Source organism: Dipodomys merriami, unplaced genomic scaffold, assembly GCF_024711535.1.
Source record: "Dipodomys merriami isolate MVZ:Mamm:240054 unplaced genomic scaffold, mDipMer1.0.p SCAF_1, whole genome shotgun sequence".
Lineage (NCBI taxonomy): Eukaryota > Metazoa > Chordata > Mammalia > Rodentia > Heteromyidae > Dipodomys > Dipodomys merriami.
Window position 1 is genome coordinate 99,906,536 of NW_027202270.1, and position 24,087 is coordinate 99,930,622.

Consider the following 24,087-nt stretch of genomic DNA (forward strand, 5'->3'; position numbering starts at 1 on the left):
CAAGGCAGACATCATGGAGAAAGGACAGGGTAGAGGAAAGTTGTTTACTTCATGGCAGCCAGGAATTAAAGAGTACAGGCAGAGGCCAGTGCTGAGATGTACCCTTTAAAGACACATCTCCAATTACTCCATAAAGTCTGCTGCCTGATGTGCCATTTAGTTTCTATATTCAAACTGAGTCCAGAATTCCTTAATAGTTCTTAATAGAGTCATTTTCATAAGGGATAGACTAGGAAACATTTCATTTTCCTGTGGCTTGCTTTTTCTTTTCTTTTTTGGATGGACAATTAGTCCAGGCTAGCCTCAAACTCACTGTCTCATACTTTAGCTTCCCAAGTGCTGAAATTACAGGTTTGGATTACTATACTCAGCTTGTTCATGTTTTTTTAATTAATTAATTAATTATTATTATTTTTATCAGTACTGGGGCCTGAACTCTGGGCCTGGGCACTCTCCCTCAGCTCTTCAGCTCAAGGCTAGCAGTCGACCACTTGAGCCATAGCACCACTTCTGGCTCTTTCTGCTTATGTGGTACTGAGTAATTAAACCCAGGGCCTCATACACGCAAGGCAAGCACTCTACCACTGAGCTACCTTCCCAGCCCAGCTTGTTCATGTTTTAAATCTTATTTTTTTTAGAAGTAGAGTCATTTGGTCAGTATTTGTCTTTTCCTTTTTTATTTTCTAATAATATTTTACAAGTTATATTTTAGGCTTTCTCATCACAGTTCTGAAATCCTTCTGGTTGCTAAGGTGTTGAGTTGCCTGCTTCAGTTCAGTGGTTTGACTCTGTTCTCTTCTTCAAGAGAAACTTCTTTTTTAATCTCTCTCTTTTTAATTTAGTTTTTATTGTAAAGGTGATATACAGAGGGGTTACAGTTATATAAATCAGGTATTGAGTACATCTCTTTTTGAACAGTATTACCTCTTCCCTCATTTTCTCCTAGTTTTTTCCCTCTGATCCCCCCCAATCAAGATATATAGTTCATTTTCAATACAATGTCAAGTGAGTATCACTGTTGAATTAGTTCACCCTTTATCCCACTGTATCTATGTTTCCCCTTCCTCTTCCAAATCAGATAAAGTTACATATAAGACAAAAGGTATAGAAAGAAAAAACACAAGAAAGGGAATAAACCCAAGAAAAAAGGAAAGAAAAAAAAAGAACTGAAAACAGGACAATTAAAAAACCTCATTTCCATTTCTTGGAGTTCATTTCAATAGCATCATTTTATATGAGCATATGTACTTGGCTCTTGAGCCCTCATGATCCTTTCCTAAGAATATCCTCCTTCGGTCTCATTATGTGAATGTTTAGAGTCCTGTTTAATTTTTCATGGCAAAGTCTAATTTTTTGTCTTTTACTATCCACTGGGTTTACTTAATAGATTTATAGGCACATTCTAGTTATTACAAATGAAGGAAACCATACAACCTATGTTACTTTGGGTCTGGCTTATGTTATTTAATATAATTCTTTCCAAGTCTTTCCATTTCTTTATGAATGGAGCAATGCCATTCTTTCTTTATTGGTACCTGTGTTCCTAGTTCTTTTCCTCTGAGAGGACCTCTTGTACATTCCCACTCCTCAACTTTATTTTTGGTGAGTATTGAGCAGTAGGCTCTACTGGTATTTGTGCAGAGTTTGCTAACTATTTCTTATATATATATATATATATATATATATATATATATATACGTATATATATATACATATATATATATGAGGAAATCTTTTATTAATACGTTTTTTATTGTAAAAATACTGTAGAGAGGGGTTACATGAGCCAGGTCATGAGTACATTTCCTATCAAGCAATGTTACCTCCTCCTTTGTTTTTCCCTTACCCTCTCTTCCCTCCCACCTCTACAACTACACTCATTGTAGTTCATTCATTTTTCAACAGAGTGTCTTGTATATCTCATTGTTACAATGGGTCAACCTGTATCCCTATTTAAGCATTTTCTTTTTTCCCTTCCCATCCCAAAGCTAGAGAAGTGTATATACAAGATGCAGGGCACTGACATCAAATACAGTGAAAACAGGGGTTATCTCATGGGGGAGGAACAGACAAAAAAAATCACATGGTACATTATAAATACATTAGGAACAATTTTGCTAACTATTTCTTACCCATTTTATCCCTGACTTAGAATCTGAGTGCTAAGCAGCCCCTGCTAATGTGATAAGTGTGCTCTTATGGTGACATTAATAAGGTCTAACATTTCTATAATCCTTCTGTTAACACAATGCTATTATATACATTATCATATGTAATTCTCAAAACAATGCCAGGATGTGAAGATATAGAAGAGAGGTATCTGCTGGGAAGTCTAAAGTGAATTACTATAGGCTCATTCACAAAGCAAGGAAACACTTCATGGTTTACTTCTGGAAAAGGGTTACCTTTTCTTAGCTAATTTGGGTCAATTTGTGGGCCAGTAATTCAGCTGGCTCGGGTTATTGAAAGTCTGACCTGGCCTCAGGATTGATGAGCTGTCCATTCTTTCCCATCTGACTTATTGCTGGCAAAGGAGACTAACATCCTGAGAAGTCATATTGAAGAATGGAATAACCTGATTCATCCTACATATTCTCCCTCTCTCTCTCTCTCTTTCTCTCTCTCTCTCTCTCTCTCTCTCTCTCTCTCTCTCTCTCTCTCTCTCTCTCTCTCTCTCTCTCTCTCTCTCTCTCTAAGTAGTTGTACAAATGGGTTATTGTGCAACGTTAGTTTATAAGTTCAATACACCTTGGTTAACTTCAGCCCTTTTTATCATTCTTTCTCATCCTTCTGAACTCCACCTGTCCCCTCCATTTTCCTTGTTTCATAGAATATGAATTAACTATTATTATGTATGCTCGCCCCTTCCCTGTCTTTATTTGTCTACCATCTCCACTTACCCAGCCCCGCACCCCCTACCCAAACAGCAGCTTCCTGCTTTTCATTTTGTTGGACTATGAGGTTTTTTTTTTAAGGAGTTATATCATTTGAGTTCTCCTTTGTCTCTCTGGACAAGACTTACTTCACTTAACATAATGTCTACTTTTCTACTCCTTTTCAATACAGAGCTGGAATTCTTAGTCAGAGCAATAAGGTAATAGAAAGACATAAAGGGGATCCGAATAGGGAAGGAAGAAGTAAAATTATCCCTATTTGCATATGACATGATCCTGTATCTAAAGGACCCAAGCTCCTAGAGCTGATAAATAACTATGGCAAAGTAGCAGAACATAAAATCAATCCACAAAAAATGATTAGTTTTTCTTTTTGCTAGCAATGAGAAGAGAGAGTGAAATCAGGAAAGCAAGTCCATTTATAATAGTTTAAAAAAAAACAAAACAAAAGCTAGGAATCAACCAAACCAAGGAAATAAAGAAATCCTACAACAAAAAGTATAAAATCTTTAAGAAAGAAACTGAAGAAGACATTATGAAGTGGAAAGACCTCATGTGTTCCTGAATTAGCAAAATTAATATCAAGAAAATGCACTACTGTCTAAGGCAATCTACAAGTGTAATGCAATACTCATAAAAATACCAATATCATTTATCACTGAAATAGACAAAACAATCCAAAAATTTATATGGAACCACAAAAGGCCCCAAATCACAAAAACAATCCTGGGGGGATAAAAGTAGTGCTGGAGCTGTACCAATTCCAGACTTCAAAGAACTATGGAGCTATAGTAATGAAACCACTTGGTACTGGTACAAAAACAGTCCCAAGGACCAATGGAACAGAATCAAAGATTCAGAAATAAACCCACAGACTTATAGCCATTTAGTATCTGATAAGGGAGCCAAAATAATAGGAAAAAATGACAGCCTCTTTAACAACTGGTTTTGGGAAAATTGAATATTCAAATGCAGGAAACTGAAACTGGATCCTTATCTGTCACCCTGTATCAACATCAACTCAAAATAGATCAAAGACTTCAGTGTAAGTCCTGGAACTACTATAAGAAGGAGTAGGAGAAGGAGTAGAACTTCTTGACATAGGTAGGAACTTTCTGAGTAAAGTTCCAGGAGCTCTGCAAATTGAAGAAAGAAATGACAAATGGGATTGCATCAAACTAAGAAGTCTCTTCAGGGAAAGGACATACTTAACAAGCTAAAATGACAGCCTACAGAATGGAAGAAAATGTTTGCTAGTTATATGTCAGACAGTGACTTAATATCTAGAATATAAAAGAACTCAAGAAACTACTCACAAAGGATCAACAACCGAATTCATTAATAAATGGGCAAATAAGCCCACTGTTGTTGTTATGATGATGATTATTATTCTCAGAAGAATAAGTAAAAGTGCTCAATAAACTCATAAAGAAATGCTCAATAGCTTTGGTTATCAAGGAAATGCAAATAAAAATGGTACTGAGATTCTATCTCACTGCAGTTAGAATGGCCATCATCAACAATACAAGCAAGCTAGGCGCTGGTGGCTCATGGATGTAATCCTAGTCATGAAGCTGAGATCTGAGGATCATGGGTAGAAGCTAGCTGGGGTAAGAAAGTCCATGAAACACTTATCTCCATTTAACCACCAGAAAACCAGAAGTGGAGCTGTGGCTCAAAGTGGCAGGGAGCTCAGGGACAGTGTCCAGGCCTTAAGTTCAAGCCCCATGACCAACACACACACACACACACACACACACACACACACACACACACACACACACACACGCAGAAGAACACAAACAATAAACATTGGCATGGATGTGGGGAAAATAGAATTCTAAGACAATGTTGGTGGAAATGTAAACTGCTCTACTCACTCTGGAAAGCAGTGTAGAAATTCTTTAAAAAACTAACATAGAACTACCCTGTGATCAAACAATACCACTTACAGGCATTTAGCTAAAAGGTTACAAATCAGAGTACTGTAGCAGTCCTTGCACATCCATGCATTGTTTCTCTATTCACCAAAGACAACATGCAGAAACAACCCAGATGTCCTTCAGTAGACAAATGGGTCAAGAAAATGTGGTCTGTGCTGAAGAGGCCTGAGGACGAATGGAATAGAATTGAAAACCCAGAAATAATCCCACAGACCTATGGCTATCTAATCTTTGAGAAGAAAGCCAAAATTATCAGATGGATAAAAGACAGCCTCTTGAACAAATGGTGCTGGCAAAATTGGCTGTACACATGTAGAAAACTGAAGTTAGAACCAATTCCAAATGGATCAAAGACATTGAGGTAGGAGCAGATACCCTGAAAATATGACAGGAAGGGATAGGGGATAAACTAGGGCTCCTTGGCACAGGTTAAAACTTCCTAAATAAAGATACAGAAACACAAGAAATCAAAGAAAGGATGAATAGATGTAATTGCATTAAATTGCAGAGCTTCTGCATGGCAAAGGACATAGCTAGCAAGATCAATAGAAATCTCACAGATTGGGAGAAGATCTTCACTAACTATACAACAGACAAGGGCGTCATATCAAAGATGTACCTAGACTTCAAAAAAAATCAAACCCCACAACAACCATTCTCAAAGAAACACCCACCCCATTAATAAATGGGCTAAAGTATTAAAGAGAGACTTCTCTGGAGAGGAGATAAAAATAGCAAATAAACACATGAAGAAATGCTCAACATCACTGGCCTTAGGCAAATCAAAACTACATTGAGATTCCACCTCACCCCAGGTAGAATGGCCATTATAAAAAAAAAAAAAAACAAATAATAACAGATGCTGGTGGGGTTGTGGCCAAAAGGGAACACTACTACACTGTTGGTGGGAATATAAACTGGTTCAATCACTCTGGAAAGCATTATGAAGGTTCTTCAAAAGACTAAACATAGAGGTCCCCTATGAAGCAATCCCACTTCTGGGCATTTACTCACAGGACCACAAACAAGGCCATACAAAAGCTACCAGCACAACTATGTTCATTGCAGAATTATTTACCATAGCTAAGATATGGAACCAACACAGATGCCCCTCAGCAGATGAATGGATCAAGAAAATGTAGTATATATACACAATGGAATTCTATGCTTCCATCAGAAAGAATGACATTTCCCCATTCATAAGGAAACGGAAAAACTTGGAAAATATCATATTAAGTGAAGTAAACTAGGCTCAAAGAAACATAGGCTCCATGGTTTCCCTCATTTGTAATAATTAGTGTATGTTTAGGATAGTACTAGCAGAGGATCACAATAGCTCTGTACATATGACTATATAAAATGATGCTAATCAAAATGAACTCCAAGATATGGAAACAATTTTTTTTAACTGACGGTGTGAAATTATTTCTTTTTCCTTTCATTTTTTCCTTTGATTTATCCCCTGTGGTCACTGTTTTTGATTTTGGTACCCTGTGTCTTGTACATATGTTTATCTGATTTAGGGAAGGGAAGGGGAATAACAAAATGGTGAGACAAAGGACCAAGGGTGAACCAATGCAGCAGCAATACTCACAAGACACTATGTTGGAAATGAACCTTACAACTTGGCAGGAGAAGGAAGTTAAGGGAGAGGGAAAGTGGGGGAAAATGAGGGAGGGGTAACAATGTTTGACAAGAAATGTACTCATTACCTTACTTATGTAACTATAACCCCTCTGTACATCACCTTTACAATAAAATTAAATTAAAAAAGAAAATGTGGTGTCTGCATGGTGTAGAATTTTACTTTTAGGAAGAATGATAGTGTGTGTGTGTGTGTATATGTGTAAGAGAGAGAGAGAGACAGACAGAGACAGAGACAGAGACAGAGACAGAGACAGAGACAGAGAGACTCTGCCAGTAATGGGACTTGAATTTTGGGCCTCTGTGCTGTCCCTTAGCTTTTTCTGCTTAAGGCTCTACCACTGTGCCACAGTTCCACTCATGGCGTTTTTGGGGTGGTTAATTGCTGATAGGAGTCTCTGGACTTTCTAGCCTTAGCTGGGTTTGAATCATGATCCTCAGATCTCAGTTTCCTGAGTAGCTAGGATCATAGACTCCTAACAGTAGTGTGAACCACCAGTGCCCTGTCTGCCTTGTCTTTTTTATAGAATGGAATTTGAATTCTGGAAAGACTAATCTTGTTCCAGCTCTGTGTTTTTATTCTGTCTTTTCCAGAGATGGGGGTAGTAAGAAGGGTCTATCATTCTGGCACTGGCATTCTTATTCTCCCTCAATCAAGGTAGTCTAGTCTTGACTTATATCATTAAAAGACGATCCTTACACTACCCAAACCACTGAAATCCATAGTTATTAGCTAAATCTAAAATCTCTTTAGATCAATGTAATTGATTAGTCTGAAGTTACATAGAAGAATTGGCATCACACTTTGTGAATTCCAGGTCAATGTTGTTTGTGCTACAGTGCTGTCTGAGAACCAAGTTCACAGTATTGTCATATTAAGGTTGGAGGGAATCATGCTCAGCCTGACTGTGGAGAGTGTAGGTAATCTAGGCAGCTAGCATCACCATTTGCGTTTGGTCTCCTGTTCTTCACTGGGTAAAATAAGAATAATCCTGGCTTCACATTAAGGGAAGGGCTGTTCTGTGCAGAGCTGATGGTGCACCCTGCTAGGATCTTGGCACATCTCAGGCATTTTATCAGCTCCTATTTACAGAGTCACTGCCTGAATTCCTTCTGCCATTCTATCCCCAAACCTCATTCTACTGATTAACAGTCCTGTTTAAAATCTTAGATACAATGGTACAAATACATTGATTGTCATTATATTTTGAACTTTTATAATGTTGATTTTCCTCAGAGTTGTGAAAGTAGAGTTAGGTCACTTGCTTCGTTCTTTATTGATGCCCTGAAAGTATTAAATATGCAAGAGATTGACTGTTCTGTCCATGTTTTCTTTCCCACAGTTCTGGCAACATGATGTTTGTTTATGCTCCATACTGGGAAGAAGTGATTTTTTAGCCTTGCCTTCCTCTTCCTCCTCCTCCTCCTCCTCCTCCTCCTCCTCCTCCTCCTCCTCCTCCTCCTCCTCTTCCTCCTCCTCCTCCTCCTCCTCCTCCTCCTCCTCCTTCTCTTCCTCTCCTTCTTCTTCCTCTCCTTCTTTTTTGCCTTTCTTCACTGTGTCTGTTTAAATGTCATTTTCACACAGTGACAGCTTCTGCCAGGGATAGGTCTTCATTACCCTCAAAGAGAAAACAAAAAAAAATTAGATCTCAATGTTTTGAATGCCAATGATATAGGAGTTTCCTAGTAGGCCTACCACTTGTTTCAATCTCCATATTTGGTCCCAGAAAAGACTTGAAGTTTAGCCATAAATAGGAGAAGTTCTCTGCTGGCCACTTAGAAGGGTCTATATAATTGAAGGTAGTGTGGTGTGCCCCCCTTAAAATCCAACCCTCCTCCCATACTATCAAAGGTCATGTTACTCTTCATGAGAAGAATCCTGTGGGCTTGTCAGGGCAAATTAAATTGGCCAATGGTTTGGCCATTTTTGAGAATTAAAGTTTGTTTACTTTAGAATTAGAATCACTTGGTCAACTGTTTCTATTCTATTTCTTATATGTTCATTTTTCTTTTGCTCCCTGCTTTGTTCTTTAGGTCTCTGATAGATAAGCAAAAATTCTTTTTGGTAACTTTAAAAAAGGTATTATAATGTTACTTTCAAGAGAAGAAAAAGTAATCAAATTGACTAACAGGGGAACATTATGTATTTGAGTTCTCATTTATTTAGTACTAAATCTATATTCTTCTCCCACCTTTTTTCTAAATGTCAAACACCAAAGAGGAAGGTAATTCTAATATTTTTCCAAAGTCCTTTTAAGAAATTCCTTTCAAACATATGGATTTTAGTCCAGTAAGAAGTCCTCCTCCTTTGGTCTAAATTTTGCATATTGTCTGTTTCTTACAGGGCTTCCGTATTGTCTCAGCTCCACTGGAAATGCAGCAAGGATTCCTAGCACATCCCAGTTGCCATAGCAACAGCAGTCTTTCCCATAATGAGCTGCATCATCTGAACTGATGTCACAGCATCATGCAGCAGGTCAAACAAGGCATCTCCTAGTATTGCATCCTACAGATGTGCCGTAAACATCAAAAGAAGACGGTGGGAGCAGGAGATGGTGAGTGTTAAATGTCTGGGCCTTAATTGCATGGCTGTTTTGTTGGGTAGTCGTGTCTGCTCAGGCAGAGATGGGGGATGTTGTCTGCTTAAAATGGACTGAGGAAAGAAGGGTTGTTTGCCTAAATCTGTTTTTCAGGCTGTTGGATTAAGACAAAGGCCTGTAAGAGTCATGTAGGAATCAAAGTACAAAGAATTTTTCTTGCTGTTTCTCTGCCTGTTATTTTTAGTGTTCTCATAGATTTTTTTCATGAACGTAAGATAATTTTCTATTGCAAAATCATAAATAAGCTCTGAATGAGGAGTTCCCAGTAGTTAAAAATTGTAAATATATATATATTTCCTTTTTATGATTTCTTGTTTGCTCCTGTGATTTATGAAATTTTTAGTAATTTGCAGGGTAAAATTCAGTATTTACTCAGTTAGGTTTCAGTTTCTTCATGTCAAGGAACAAATGCTGAATAAGCATTTGACATAACCCTGATGTGAAAAAGATTCTCTTATATGTTCAAGACAAAATTTACTAAGAGCATAGAGACTTAACACAAATGAAATTATTTGGGCTTTTTCATTAATATGGTAGTTCTTCAGCTCATGTCCTCCATAGTTAGTTGAGAGACTGCCACGATATTTTTCTGTCTTTAGCTGGTCTCTAAAATAGCCAGAGTTGTTTTCAGGCTGACTTGTAACTGAGAATTGAACAAGTCTTATCTCTGCAGCAGTTGCAGTGAAGGATAACCCTGAGGAGAGTCTCTGAAAGTAGTAGCAATGTTTCCCTCTCTTGCATAACTGTAATCAGAAACTGATAGGATGAATAAATATGATTGTCAGTTATACAAATCCATTAGCTTGGTCATAACTTCAACTCAATTGTGAAACCAGATGAACATGTATCTATATTTCAATTCTTAGTTCTATCTTTACACATCTTCATCCTTACTTTTTTTTTTTTAAAGAGTCTAACAGTGCATGCAAGGAACAGTGTGTTACCTTTTGTATTGGGAAATGAAATGGATTTTCCTGGTATGACTGATTGCTACTAGGGGGAAGAAACAAGAGGCACATGTCAGTTCAATTGATCAATATGTCCACTTACAATCTGGGAGTGGTCTTATGGCTCAGTGCTGCTAAGCTGATAGTTTTTATTTGAAAAGTCTCACAGGAAAGAATAGCAACTCCTGGAGTTCCTTTTCTTTTAGGTTGTTTTTGAGCCTAAATCAGATATATCATAGAAAGCAGGAAAAAGCACTACCTCGAGCCAGCTGGGAGTGTGAATTTTTTTTGACACAGAATTGAATATATTAGTCCCATTGGACACTGCCTGAATGAAAGACCACAGATTTTTAATTAGTTTGTTTATACACATCACATCTCTCTCTCTCTCTCTCTCTCTTTCTCTCTCTCTCTCTCTCTCTCACACACACACACACACACACATGCTACTCTCAAGCCTTTAAATTAATATGGTTGACATATAGCTACATGGAATGGGAGAGGTCAGCTTAGTCTGGCTGGCTTTATCACGAACACTTAGGAGCATGAACTGTTCATTGCCTGCTTTTTTATGTCGCATAGTATGAGCAGAAAGCTCTGCTGGGACTGTTGGGTGTGAACACAGCTAAGTCAAAGCTCTAAGGTGACAGGGAGGAGTGCCAGATGATGATGGGGGAAGGGAAAGTATGTCTAGTGGCTGGATTATAAGTCTGGGGAAAAAAATCACTCAGTGTCCATTAGAATTTCTCTAAAATAGTATTTCCAATGAAAAGCAATGAAGAAAGACTTGTTTGTTAACATGAATTGCTAGAAATAAAAAATAACTAAGGGCAGAATTTTAATAGGTTTTCTGTTTGCTTGATTCTTGTATCTTTTGTCTATTGGTGCACTCAGCTGCTTCATCGTAGGTGATTTGTACAATTACTGGAAATCTCAGAAGCTGATTCCTTAAGGCAGTATTAAAAAAAAAAGTGAAGTCATGCTTAGAGGGTGGGGACAGGCACTGGTGGGTGTGGGCTGACGCAGTTATCTAGTGGAACATCTTACAGTTCAGGCAAGCCTATAATCCTCCCAACCTCTATAAAGGTTCAAAATGTAGTTACAATTCCTCAATTTTATGCTTTTGTGCTCTTTTTGCTTCATGAGAACAAAGCCCTGGTAATGGGAGCTGTCATCTTGATGCTTCATTTCTTCTCAGAGGGCCATAGACTGTGCTGCTCTCTGATGAGCTGTGTGTCTTAATTATTGGCTAAGCCTATTTTAGTTGCTGTAGTTTTAATATATCCCCAAGGGATGAATGGTGTGTGTGTGTGTGTGTGTGTGTGTGTGTGTGTGTGTGTGTGTGTGTATGTGTAGAGGATGGGTGAGATTGCACTATGGTTTCATTTATTGTATATCACTGAAATTTTCTAGTATTTAAAGAATTTTCTTTCATAATAGTGACAGAAAGGTTATTTAGACCATGTTTACTATGTAGCCAAGTTTAGATCGTGTAAACCTCATAAGTCAACCTCCTTTATCCTTTGGTTATTGTTTTTCCTTACTGAGTTACAAAGTTACAAAGAAGTTATTTCTTTATAGATAATGAGACCATGGTAGTGATAAAAAACCTATTAATCATAATAATAACCAGAGTTATCATTTTCCAGCTCTTAGTATGTATCAGTTACTGGACTAAATGTTTTGTACTATCTTATTTAGCCCTTATACCAAAATTAGGAGGTAGAGAGACACAATGTCACTTTGTTGGGTTAGGTGCTATGTAGCCAAGTGTGGGAGCACATGCCAATTTTCCAGCACTTAAGAGGCAATCTCCTCTTGCTATTAGGGTTGAGAGTTGCAGGCCAGCCTCAGCTATGTAATTCACATTTTTTTAGAAATCAGTTCTTAAACAAATTACAAATTTGCTAAGTTCACATAGTTAATAAGTCATTGGACCAGCATTCCAAATCAATGCAGTCTAGATGTGAAACTCACATGTTTAGCCAGTCAAAATAGTTGGACTTAGTTTTAAGACATCTTAACTATATATACCTTTCAGAAGAGTCATCTATACTCTATCACATATACTCTACTCTTCCTCATTCTAATTTAGAGTCTCATCTTACATGTAGAAGTAAATCTCATTTACCATGCTAAGATGAACTTTACAAGAATGACGAACATGAATGTTGGCCATAACTGATTATTTACTCTGATCCTAGAGATTTAAGCAATGCAGAATTGATGCTTGGATCTTTTACAAGTATCCTGGCTTGACATCTTTTTTGTTTTTTAAAGCTGGATCTATGTATGGAAAAATGCTATGTAAATACATCTGATCATGACAGAGTTTCAGTAGAAGCAGGTTTTATCTGAGTCATTAATGATTCAGAGTTGTTGTACCTGTCTTATCAGCTACACAGGTAGTGCTCTGTTAACTTTAAGACAACTGTATTCCCTGATAGCAGACAAGTAATAGAAACAGAATCTTCTTTCACAGTTTAGAAGGTGCTATTAAACTCTGTCTCCTGAATCAAGAAAATAAAAAGGTTTATTTTGCCAAATGTGCCAGTGGCTGAAGTCAAATGCAGCTTGTTTCTGACAATGCACAAGAACAAGTCTTGTGTAATATCCTGGATGTCTTTAAGGAGATCTGAACAGTCATATCTGCATCATCTTGCCCATCCCCAGCTATCCACGCCCAGTGTCATTACTGGGCTTTAAGGGCAGCTCTTTGTTTGAGTTGGGGCTAATGCATATGTGGCTAGCACACTGATATTGATTCTGGAATGGTAAATACTTAGAAATGTTCCACAGAGCTCATTAGCCTTTTCAAAGTTCTGGGAAGAAGTTAACCTTTGTCCTAGCCTACCCAAAGAGGTCCAAACCCATGTCTGCATGAGGTATAAGTTGATCAGAAGAAAAAAGAGCTCTAGGCACAGTGACTTTGAGAGTTTTGATTTGAATCTACAGATTTAATTCGATTTAATAAACAGAGTATATTCTATGTGCTGGTTATAGGCATCACAATTTATAACACAATTCTAGAGTAAAAATAAACAGGCAAATTTTTAGTAGAATAATATTTTCTGTCTGATATTCCATTTTTATTTACTTCAATTAAATTTGCTAATAGATAAATCCATATCTCTGCATGCATATATGGTTTATATAGAGAGGTGAATTTATTGCATGACTAAATAAAAGCTTTTTATCTTTTGTTTTGGGTTGGATTAGAAGCTTATGGGTATAGACAAGACCAATATGGAAATTAGTGCCTTTTTTATGGTATAAGCTATTCTGAGGATTATAATTGAAGTTACTTAAACAGTATACTTCTATTTCATTTGATAGAGCTGATGCTAAGAAATGTACATGGCAGATGAACTATGGAGAGCTGTTTAATTTTTTTTTTAATGAAAGTTATTTCTCACCATTTAAAAACTATCTCAGAGAGCCCTATAAATCTAGCATTCCAGGAACCTAGTATGCTGGGGGAGTTATATGCAATACAAGATTTCAGATTTATGCATTCACTCTAGCATGCCTTAAAATGCATCATTTCAAAAAGCAGTTTAAACAATCACTTTAACCAAATGTATTTAAAACTATGACTGTATTTTTATGGAATATTCTAGGTTCCCATTCTTGAACATATAGGGAGTGTTCAGCTTGATGAGTCTAAGCAGAAAAAGAATTGTCACTTGCAATTTGACTATAATGCAAATAACCAGCTCTGTAGGTGGGTCATAAGTGAGGAGACTTTTTTTAACATGAATATCACTTTTTTTTAAATAGGACTTTGACAAGTAATAGGTAAGTATTTAGAATGAGTAAGATACAAGATTTGTCAGCATCTGAATCCTCACAATGCTTTTAGGACTTGGTGAGGATAAAGGAGAAAACTTTTAAAGTACCAGCCATGTTTTTCTTTGCTTTTCAGCCATAAAACATGTTCCACATTTTTCCAGTCACTGTGCAACTCTGTGCTTGGGTTACAGAGGAGCCAGGGAGAAAATGTGGAATAAGATCTCAGACTGACTAATGTGTGAACTGAACCTGGCCTGTAGTTTTTGGATGTATAGATGGGTCTATACTTTGTTTTATGGTCTTGCTGTTGCTAACTTGAAATTGTTGAACATTTTTAATAAGGAACTCTGCATTTTCATTTCCATTGAACTTTGTAAATGATGTAGCTGGTCCTGTGTAGTCCTTTTGGTACTACTGAGACCTATAGGTGTTAGAGGTTGGAGGATCCAGCTTTCTCCTTGCCCCTAGATCTAAAACAATTCAAACAGAAATTGTAAAGCTTGATATATCAGGGGCCATTTTTGTTAAACAACTCAGAGAAAATCACCCCCACTCATAATAATTCAGTTGTGTGTACAAGTCCAGTGACATTTTCTTTATAGGCAGTGAGGGACATATTACATTATACCTGAAGATATTTGGTAGGTCAAGTTAATTTGTCACTCTTATTGCTTTCAAGGGAGAAATTAAATCTTCTTTGTAAAGCAAGCTAATTAACCATTCTATTGGTTCAATGCTTATATTATTTTTTCTTTATTACTTGCTTACTTTTATCCCTTTCTTTAATTCTCATTTAAATTACACAACATATTTATGGTATTTATCCTTTTTTAAAATCTATTCCCTAGCTTCAGGAGGCTGGCGGGCCTCTAATTTGAGGTCATATTACTACAGGAAGAGTTCACATTTTTTTAATTAAAAAGGGAATTACAGTCAATATTTATAATGAACCTTTCTTTAGTAAGGCAGTTCCAGCATGCTAATTTTCCAAAGCCTAGATTCACTATTACTGTTTATAATAGTGAGATACTGTTGATTAGTTCTTGGACTTTATGTTAAATGAAATATTCTCACCTAGGATGTCATAGCTAGAAGTTTCACTAATCTATTAAGCTACAAAACTGCAAAATTATCAGAGTTAATTTGAATGATTGTACTTAACAGGAAGGATAATCTTTTACTTTTTTGACTCTGTGAATAAATAGGAATTGGACAAATCTATGAGGGGCTTTTGCCCACCTTTAAAATCACCTTTTGTAAGCCTAAATATGGAATCTTCTGCAAAGATTGAATCCCAAGATCTCACAGGCGTGCGCTCTACCCTTAAACAATCCTGATGTTCATCATGTTTACCATTGTACAAGACACAAAACCAGCTGTTTCAGGTACTCTCACCAGTGATTAAACAATCAACAAATGCATCCAATGCAAGAGCATAGGCTAAAGGAAACAATGAACTCTCCGAGTAATATATCTCAGACTGTTGTCTGAGCTTTGTGTGTAAATAGTTTTGATTAGTTTTTCTCTTCTGTACATACCCTAAGATTAAGCTCCAGGCAAATCTGTGGTTGCTCTCTCAACTTCTGTCCTCTTCATTCAGTTCCTTACTTCAAATGTTTTTCTAATAACTTTTACCAGCTAGGCTCTGTCTTTACTAGTCCACTCAAGACCATTGTTTTCTAAACTCTAGCTTTCTCAATCATAGTTGGCTTCTATTTACCCAATCTTCTCAATGATCACATTCTGGGGAAGTTCTCATCATATTCCTCACCCTTACTTCCACTGCACCCGCCCCCCCCAACTCATCATCTACGTGCCACTTTTTATTCTTATTATTTTTATAAAGGTTGCCGAAAGGAGACCAATGTAAGCTTCAGGTAGAACAGAGTTCAATGGGAGAACCAAATCATTTGCCTGCAGCAGATATAGGTGTGAAGAGAGGGAGCTAATGGCGGAGAAGATTATATAGGGAAATGCAAGGAGAAGGTGTGGCCCAGTGGATGCAGAAGTGATCTCAGGGCCTGGGGTCCTTTTGCTGATTGACAGTCAGGTGGTTGACAGTTACAGGTGATTACTGGTTTCCAGCACTTGATTTCTGGTAAGATTAAATGTTGTCCTTCACAAAGAGGTGGGAGGAGAAGGGGGCTGTTTTCCAGGTCAGACCTAACAATTTTAGTATAAAAATATTCCAACTAAAACCAAGTGACCTTGCATCTCCTCTGATATACCCTTTGTGAAATATTCTTCTGTTTAGCTTTCTAAAATTAACTTAAATTCTGCCCTGTATTCAGCTTTTTTTCCATATTTGTGTGCATTAGAAGGGGTTGACCCTTTAAAATTCCCCTCAGACACTCTTGCAGGCAGCCTGTGTGAGAATCAACTACCAATACCTAACAACAGGGCCCTATGTAGTAGAAACTATTTGCAAAAGTGAAAATGTTTGCAAGTGTAGCTTATAAAAGAAACTGTTCCTTACTGCTATTGTTACATGTCACTTTTAATTAAAGTAAATAATAAGGAAGTAATAATAACTAGGTAGGCAGCATAGTAAGAAGCTAGAAAGATGAACATTTCTTCAGCTGTGTCTAGGAGTGGCATGCAGCTTCAAAATACTATGGGAAAACACCTGCCTTACAAGGGCAGCTGCACCAACAAATGGACAAATATGAATACAAATAAAAACAATTACAATAACAGGTGTGATTGCTCTGATTAACTAAGAAAGACTCATACTGGCAAATTAAGGTATTTATGTAGTAATAAGGGTCAATCATAGTATTTTTAGATAGTTAATTTTTGACTAACCTGAAAATGAATAGAGAGGTAGAAGACCAAGAAAAGGATAATACAGTTATTTAAAAGCAGACACATTTTACTCAGTTATTTTTTTACTCAGAGAGTTTTCCTTCTGTTCTTTGTTCTGCTTAGTATTGTTTGTTTGCCACGAAGGTGAATAAACCTATATATTTTCTTTTGCAGTTTAAAAGTATTCTTTAATAAAATGGTAGTAATTATGATTTCTGGAATAATGTTTTATTCTGATTCTTAGATTGTTAATACCATCCTTGTTTAAATATCATATGTGCCAGGATACTCAAACAAGAAGTAGTAAATTGACTACTGCCAACTAGCTTGATTAACAAAAAATGTTTCTAGTAAAAAATGGTCTAGTATGTCAGCTGATGGGGAAAAGTCCACATCACCAAACCTAAAGTAATTTTTTCAGTAGTTTTTCCCATATGATAATTTCCACTTGGGGTTTTGGAATTGTTAAATACAATAGTTTACACCTATGTAAATAGATTAAATTCTCTGGGCAGGTTATTAATGGTGAAGGAGGCAGGGATTGGACAATACTTAGGGAACAATAGTCACATTTCCTTCCTTCCTTCCTTCCTTCCTTCCTTCCTTCCTTCCTTCCTTCTTTCTTTCTTTCTTTCTTTCTTTTTTTTTTTTTTTTTTTGCCAATCCTGTGGCTTGAACTCAGGGCTTGGGCGCTGTCCCAGAGTTTATTTTTTGCTCAAGGCTAGCACTCTACCACTTGAGCCACAGCACCACTTCTGGCCTTTTTCTAATTATGTGGTACTGAGGAATTAAACGTAGGGCTTCATGCATGCTAGGCAAGCACTCTACCATTAGGCCACATTCCCAGTCCACGTTTCCCTTCTTTAAATTTTTTTTTAAAATTACATTTTTATTGTCTTTTTATTGTCTTTACAAAAAGAGGTTATAATTCAACATGTCAGTTTGTGAGTCCAATGTGTTTTGATCAATATCAAATTTCCCTTCTTGACTCTGTCTTTCCTGACACTTTGTACTTAAATCCTGAGTGAAAACAGAGCCTAGATTTCAGGGGTAAGTCTATTTGATACTGATTCTTACTTTTTAACTGATTATATCTATGATATCGAGTTTCTTAGACCCTTATTTGATATAAATATAAAATAAAGAGAATATAAACTTCAGAGAATAAAATAAACTATTGTGTGATAGGAAATGTTATGTTATGATATGTTGATATGAAGTAGGCATTTGATGAATGAAAGTTGTTATTATTTTACTCAGAAGTAGAGGGATAAAATTATTATTCTCTCAAAAAGGACATTTCAGTTTCTCCACAACTTCAATTCTGAAACCAAGGAATTTTTCTAGAGTTTTTTGAATCCCAAACCCTTCAATATATTTTAAATGCTTATACGGTGCCAAACACATATCTCATTTAATTTCCTTTCCTACTTATTTTTTTCCTATAACACTTATCACCATCTGTAATTACAAGTTTTACTTATTTATTATTGGTTTTCCCCTACTATAATTAAGTTGTCTAAGGGAAGAATTTTTTTGTGTTTTGTTTATTAATATTTATTTTGTTCCTATAATTGTTCCTAGCATCTGATACACAATCAATAAATACTTATTGCAAGAGTAAATTAACTCATCAAACTATTTGGAGGAGGCAATATGATAGTATTTAGCATAGGGAAAAATTCATTTTCTCTTGCCATGATTCTTTTCAAGGTGCTAAACACCTTGGATTTTTTTTTTTTTTTTTTTACTATTTCAGATAGCATGCCTTCAAGAAACCCTTTGTCTGATGATTACAGCATTATGTACCATCTGATTATTCTAAAGTCTTCCAATGAAAATAGGGATAGTGTCTAGGCAGCACTGATGTCTTCTTCACAGGATTTCTATGGGGGAATAGGGTTCAGCAGATCATCAAAAGATGTATTAATTCTTCTACTGGTGGGTGTCTCTTTAATGAATTTGAATGTCCTTTAGGAACAGTTGTTTATTCTTCTTTAAATCATGAATCCTTAACTATAAATCTAACTGATAGATTGGTGGATTCTGAAAGACATCTTTGATTATAGTACCCAGTAGTAAGAGTGATAAGCTATATCAGTCAATCCTTCTATATTGTTAGTAAAAATGCTCTAATGAGAAATAAGCAAAGCACAGAAACACAATGATACAGTTGTTTGGCCAGAATGTACAGCAGTATAAATGAAGAAAATAATTAAACTATCCTTCAGCAGTAAATATCTAGAGTTGACTTTTATATCAAAGACATATTTTAAATGTCATGATTTTGAACTTAGTATTTCTTAGGGAGCAGGTGTGAGATTATATTTTTTTCTTGAAGTTAAAACCATTTTGACAGCATGCTAGCTTTAGAATGCCTTCCTCATTAAAAAGACAATTTTTAGAAAACAATTAGATAAACATTCTGGAAGGAGGTATTGTTCTGGTTTTTACTATAATAATAGGCTTCATAAGGAAATGTAATTGTTAAAATTAAAAACTATTTTATGTTTTTTTTTGTGTGTGTGGACATATTCTCATTTGTCTTCTCATTTAAATTCCAGTGAACAGGAGCGACTTTTAAGTCTATGGACCACAATACTGCTGTTGTTATTCAGCATGTACAATTAGTTCTCTGCCTCAGGGAAATTGCTTAACCTTTTTAAGATCTACTTTTTTTATTTTGTGCCTATTCTGGAACTTGAACTCAGGGCCTGGGTGTTGTTCCTGAGCTTTTTTGCTCAAGGCTAGTGCTTTACCACTGAGCCAAAGCTCCACTTCCTGCTTTTTGTTGTTGTTGTTGATTGGAGGTCAGAGTGTCACAAACACTCTTCTTGCCTGAGCTGGCTTTGAACTGGGACTCTCAGATCTCAGCCTTACAAGTAGCTAGAATTATAGGTATGAGCCGCCAGCACCTGGCAAATGATCTACTTCTTTTTTTTTTTTTTTAAAGGTTCCTGCTTTGTCAACTATATCATACATGATATGTATGAAATACTAATCGCAGTGTCCCAAATACAAGAAATGGTCTGTTAGTAAGCCAGGCCCAAAGAAACATAGGTCCCATGGTTTTCTTTATTTGCAATAACTAGTATATGTCTGGGACAAATAGAAAAGGTCAAAAGCTATATACATATAACCAGATAAGATGATGTTAAGCAAAATGAACCCCAAGACAGGGACACAAGTGGTTTTTTCTTTCTTGCTATTGTTTCTAATGTATTTATAATGTACTATGTGTTTTTTTTTGTTGATGTTTCTTTGTATGTTCCTCCCCACTGTATTTGATATCGATGCCCTGCATCTTGTATATACACTTCTCTAATTTGGGGAGAGGAAGAGAAAAAACAAAATACTTAAATAAGGGATACAGGTTGACCCATTTGTAACAAAGATATGTACAAGACACTATTTGAAAAACAAACTTTACAATTTAGGTGGGGGGCAGTGTAGTGTGTGTAGTTGTGGAGGTGGGAGGGAAGGGACGGTAGGAGAAAAACAAAGGAGGAGGAGGCAGCAATAAAAGAAAAAAAAAACCAGAAAATTAAAATGAAGAAATGGTCAGTTAGACTGGGCCTGGCTCTCATTTGACGAGATTTTATTCTCTAATTTCAGACTTGTGGGTCAACAAGTCTTGTTCCAAGCATCTAGTTCATTTTCCCCTTTCTTAAACTGGACACAAACAAGAGCATCACATGACCAGCTTTACACAGTGAAATACTGGAGAAATTAGCAAGAGCTCTGCTTGTGAATGAAACCTTCATAGTCTACCTAAGGCCCACATCCTTTTTAAAGTTTTGCTCATTCTTTCAATTCTCTGTGATTATGACAATAAACAGTAGTCTAAACATTTACACAGTGAGAACAAAGGAGGATATTCTTAGGAGAGGATCACAAGGGCTTAATAACTATGTGCTTCTGATCATACATAATGATGTTTATAGAAGTGAACTCCAAGAAATGGTAACAAAGGTTTGTTTTTTTAGGAATTGTTTATTTCTGGAATTTTTTTATTTTTATTTTTTGTCAGTCATGGGACACTGTCCCTGTCACGTCTAGTGCTTTACCACTTTGAGCCACAGCTCCACTTCCAAGAAACAAGGTTTTTTATTATACTGTTTGTGGTTCTTTCTTTCTTTCTTTCTTTGTCTTTCCTTTTTTGGGGGGGTTTATTTGCTTCTGTCACTGTTTTTGATTTCTGTGCACTTTGTCTTGTATATAAATTTGTCTGATTTGGAGAGGGGAAGGGGAAGCGCAGAAATGGTGGGACAAAGTGTTAACCAATTCAGCAATGAAACCCACTAGACACTATGTTGAAAATGAACTAAACATCTTGGAGGTAGAAGAAGGGAAGTTGCGAGAGGAAAAACAGGGAGAGAATTATAAGGGTGTGACACTCTTCAAAAAGAAATGTACTCATTACCTAACTGTAACCTCTCTGTACATCACCTTCACAATAAAACAAAAATAAATAAAAATAAAAGCAAAAATTTGAAAATAGAAATTAGAAGTGATTCTGGTAACAACAAATCTTAAGTTTTTAGATTTCTTAAGGAGTCTGGCTCAATTGTACTCATAGCTGGCCCTGTGCAAAACTGGGGACAGATGCAATTTGATCTACTCTCTCTGTGCTAGGTTCTTATTTCTGTTCATGGAGACCTGGAATCTGATCCTATAGCTTAATATCAGTGTTCATTTTCCTGCCTTCCCAAGGCAGTGTCCCACTATCAACCTATACATTTTTTTTAATTTTCAATTAATACTTTATTATGTATTCTATCATGATACTTAAAAGGGAAGGTATAAATTGCCAATAATTGATAGTAATATCATATGTGCGGTTTCATAATATACAGACATCTGTTTTGTTTTTTTTTGTTTTTTGTTTTTTTTTTATTATCTTTTTTTTTTAATTGTATTTTATTTTATTTGAGAACATACTGTACAGGGGGGCTACAATTACATGGGCAGGATAATGCATACATTTCTTACCAAGCATTGCAGCCTCCTCCTTTGTTTACCCTTCACTTCCCTTCCCCGCCTCCCCCCTCCCCCCACCCAATTTTACCCCCCTCCCCCCACCCAATTATACCCCCCTCCCCCCCCCACACCGACATTGTAAAGCTGGTTTTGACATGACATTTTGTACTTCTCATTGTTGCAACAGGTCCACCTGAATCCTTAAACGACTTGTTTGTCCCCATCTCCTCCACATGTTATACTGACATCAAATATAGTGAAAGCGGGGGTTACACTGTGGGGGAGGGACATACAAAGCAACAAAGAAATAATCTTATAAATGCATTAGAAACACATGCATGAAAGAAACGAAAACATTAAAATACATATTTAAGGGTTCATTTTCCTAACATCACATTATCTGACCTTTTCCGCTTGACTCATACCTATACTAGATATTGCAAATAAGGGAAACCATGGGACCTATGCTTCTTTGGGCCTGGCTTACTTCACTTAATATAATTTTTTCCAAACCTTTCCATTTCCTAACAAATGGGGAAATGTCATTCTTTCTGATGGAGGCATAGAATTCCATTGTGTATATATACCACATTTTCTTGATCCATTCATCTACTGAAGGGCATCTGGGTTGGTTCCATATCTTAGCTATGGTAAATAATGCTGCAATAAACATAGTTGTGCTGGTAGCTTTAGTGTGGTCTTGTTTGTAAACATTTGGGTAAATGCCCAAAAGTGCGATTGCTGGATCATAGGGGAGATCTATGTGAAGTCTTCTGAGGAACCTCCATACTGCTTTCCAAAGTGGTTGAACAAGTTTACATTCCCACCAACAATGAAGTAAGGTTCCTTTCTGTCCACATCCCCTCCAGCATCTTCAACCTATACATTATTTCCATAATTCTGGATTTCAGGAATTGTCTACACAAGTGGAAAATTATAAAAACAAGAGATTCTGTGTAATATCCTGAATACAGCACTAATCTTATTTAACATTCTAATCATATTTAACTTTATAAACATACTAAGCTTATTTAACATTGACTGAACCTTAACTATAACCATGATCTTGAAGAATATGTATAGTTGAGCATAAGAGTATTGGAGTCAGAGAAATTATGAAACTAGTTCCACTGAGTGCGAAGTGCTCTGTTACAGTAGATGAAGGTGCAATTCATTCATTCAGAGTTCAGGGTCTAAGCAGAGATAAAATTTGACTTGGGCCTTGAGGAATGTTTGAGGGCCTTATTTATGCACTCCTGAGTACAAGTGCCTACCATGTTAGACAAGTATATAAAGAAAGGGACATAAAGTATATAAAGAGAAGTAAATGTTTGGGATGAAGCTTAAAAAGGAGGCTTAGACAGGATAGAGAAAACATGAAATGGCTTTGCAAAATGATTATTTATATATCAAATTTTATTTTCCTTATGTTTCTTTTCTAATTTGGGAGAAATGTTTCCATTGAAAAAATTTAGCAGTTCAATGGGTAATTAAAATCACATTTCAAACCCATAGTGTTGTTGAGGAAAAGTCCACATTTTAAAATGTGCACTTAATTGGTTACAGACTCAAAGCATGAAGTTTAACATATACTTAAGTATTAAAATGATTTATAAAATTAACTTCACATATTCCTAAAAATATTGAATATATAAGAAGGCATGGGTAATATACCTACTCTTAAATTAAAAAATTGTCTGGCTCACTGCAACTTCTCAGTAACTCTGTGGAAGTTAAGAACTTCTTTAAGACAGTTCGATCATGTGCAGATTTTAGAGTCTCTTGGGAAATTATAGTAGTCACTTATGGAGTTTAAGATGGTAATTGTTAATCTTCCATCATCTTGATACCTTGTATAAAGGATGCAAATCTCAGACCTAGTCTGATACACAGAGACATATTCTGTAGAATATATTCAAACTATTTTGTTTGTTTGAAGAATTCTCATCTCTATTTCTTTTAGGTATTCCAACTATCAAATCAATAAAAGCTTTTCTTGAAGTAGGATTTAAATCTTTTATTACACATGATGCAATCAGAAATCCTTCTAAACCAGTGGTTAGAGATAGAGGTAGACTGTGGATTGAGTCTTGGCTAATATCACCAGGATGTGAAATGTTGGGATACCAGAGGATTCTTAGTCTCTCTTCTTGCAAGTGTTTTTAACTATATTTAGTTCTCTATGTCTTGGATACCTTTAATTTCACCAAGTAAAACCCATATCTTACTTTTAGCTTTCCAAATTAATTGTTATTGATTATAGTAGGAGTGAGGTCACCTCTTTTCTGATTTAGAACATACTACCATTCTTGGACTATACATGTTAGCTATGACTTTATCTGACTTGGTCTAGAAATGAAATGTAAATTTATCATACATCTTATAGTAATCATATCAAAGTATTTTAAAATAATTATAGATTTTGTAATACTGGGTAACCATTTTATATACATCGGGGCTTAGAATATATGATTGCCCCTAA

At 36.1% G+C, this 24,087-nt stretch overlaps 1 protein-coding gene across 4 annotated transcripts in view; it reads left to right on the forward strand.

The window, feature by feature from the left end:
• The first annotated feature begins 8,933 nt into the window (after positions 1–8,933).
• Akap6 (A-kinase anchoring protein 6) overlaps positions 8,934–24,087 on the forward strand; it is a 469,667-nt gene continuing 454,513 nt past the window's right edge. For all 4 annotated transcript variants that reach the window (XM_070026462.1, XM_070026459.1, XM_070026473.1 and 1 more), the window contains exon 1: positions 8,934–9,036. The gene's annotated coding sequence lies outside the window, so the exon portion shown is untranslated. The remainder of the gene's footprint in view (positions 9,037–24,087) is intronic.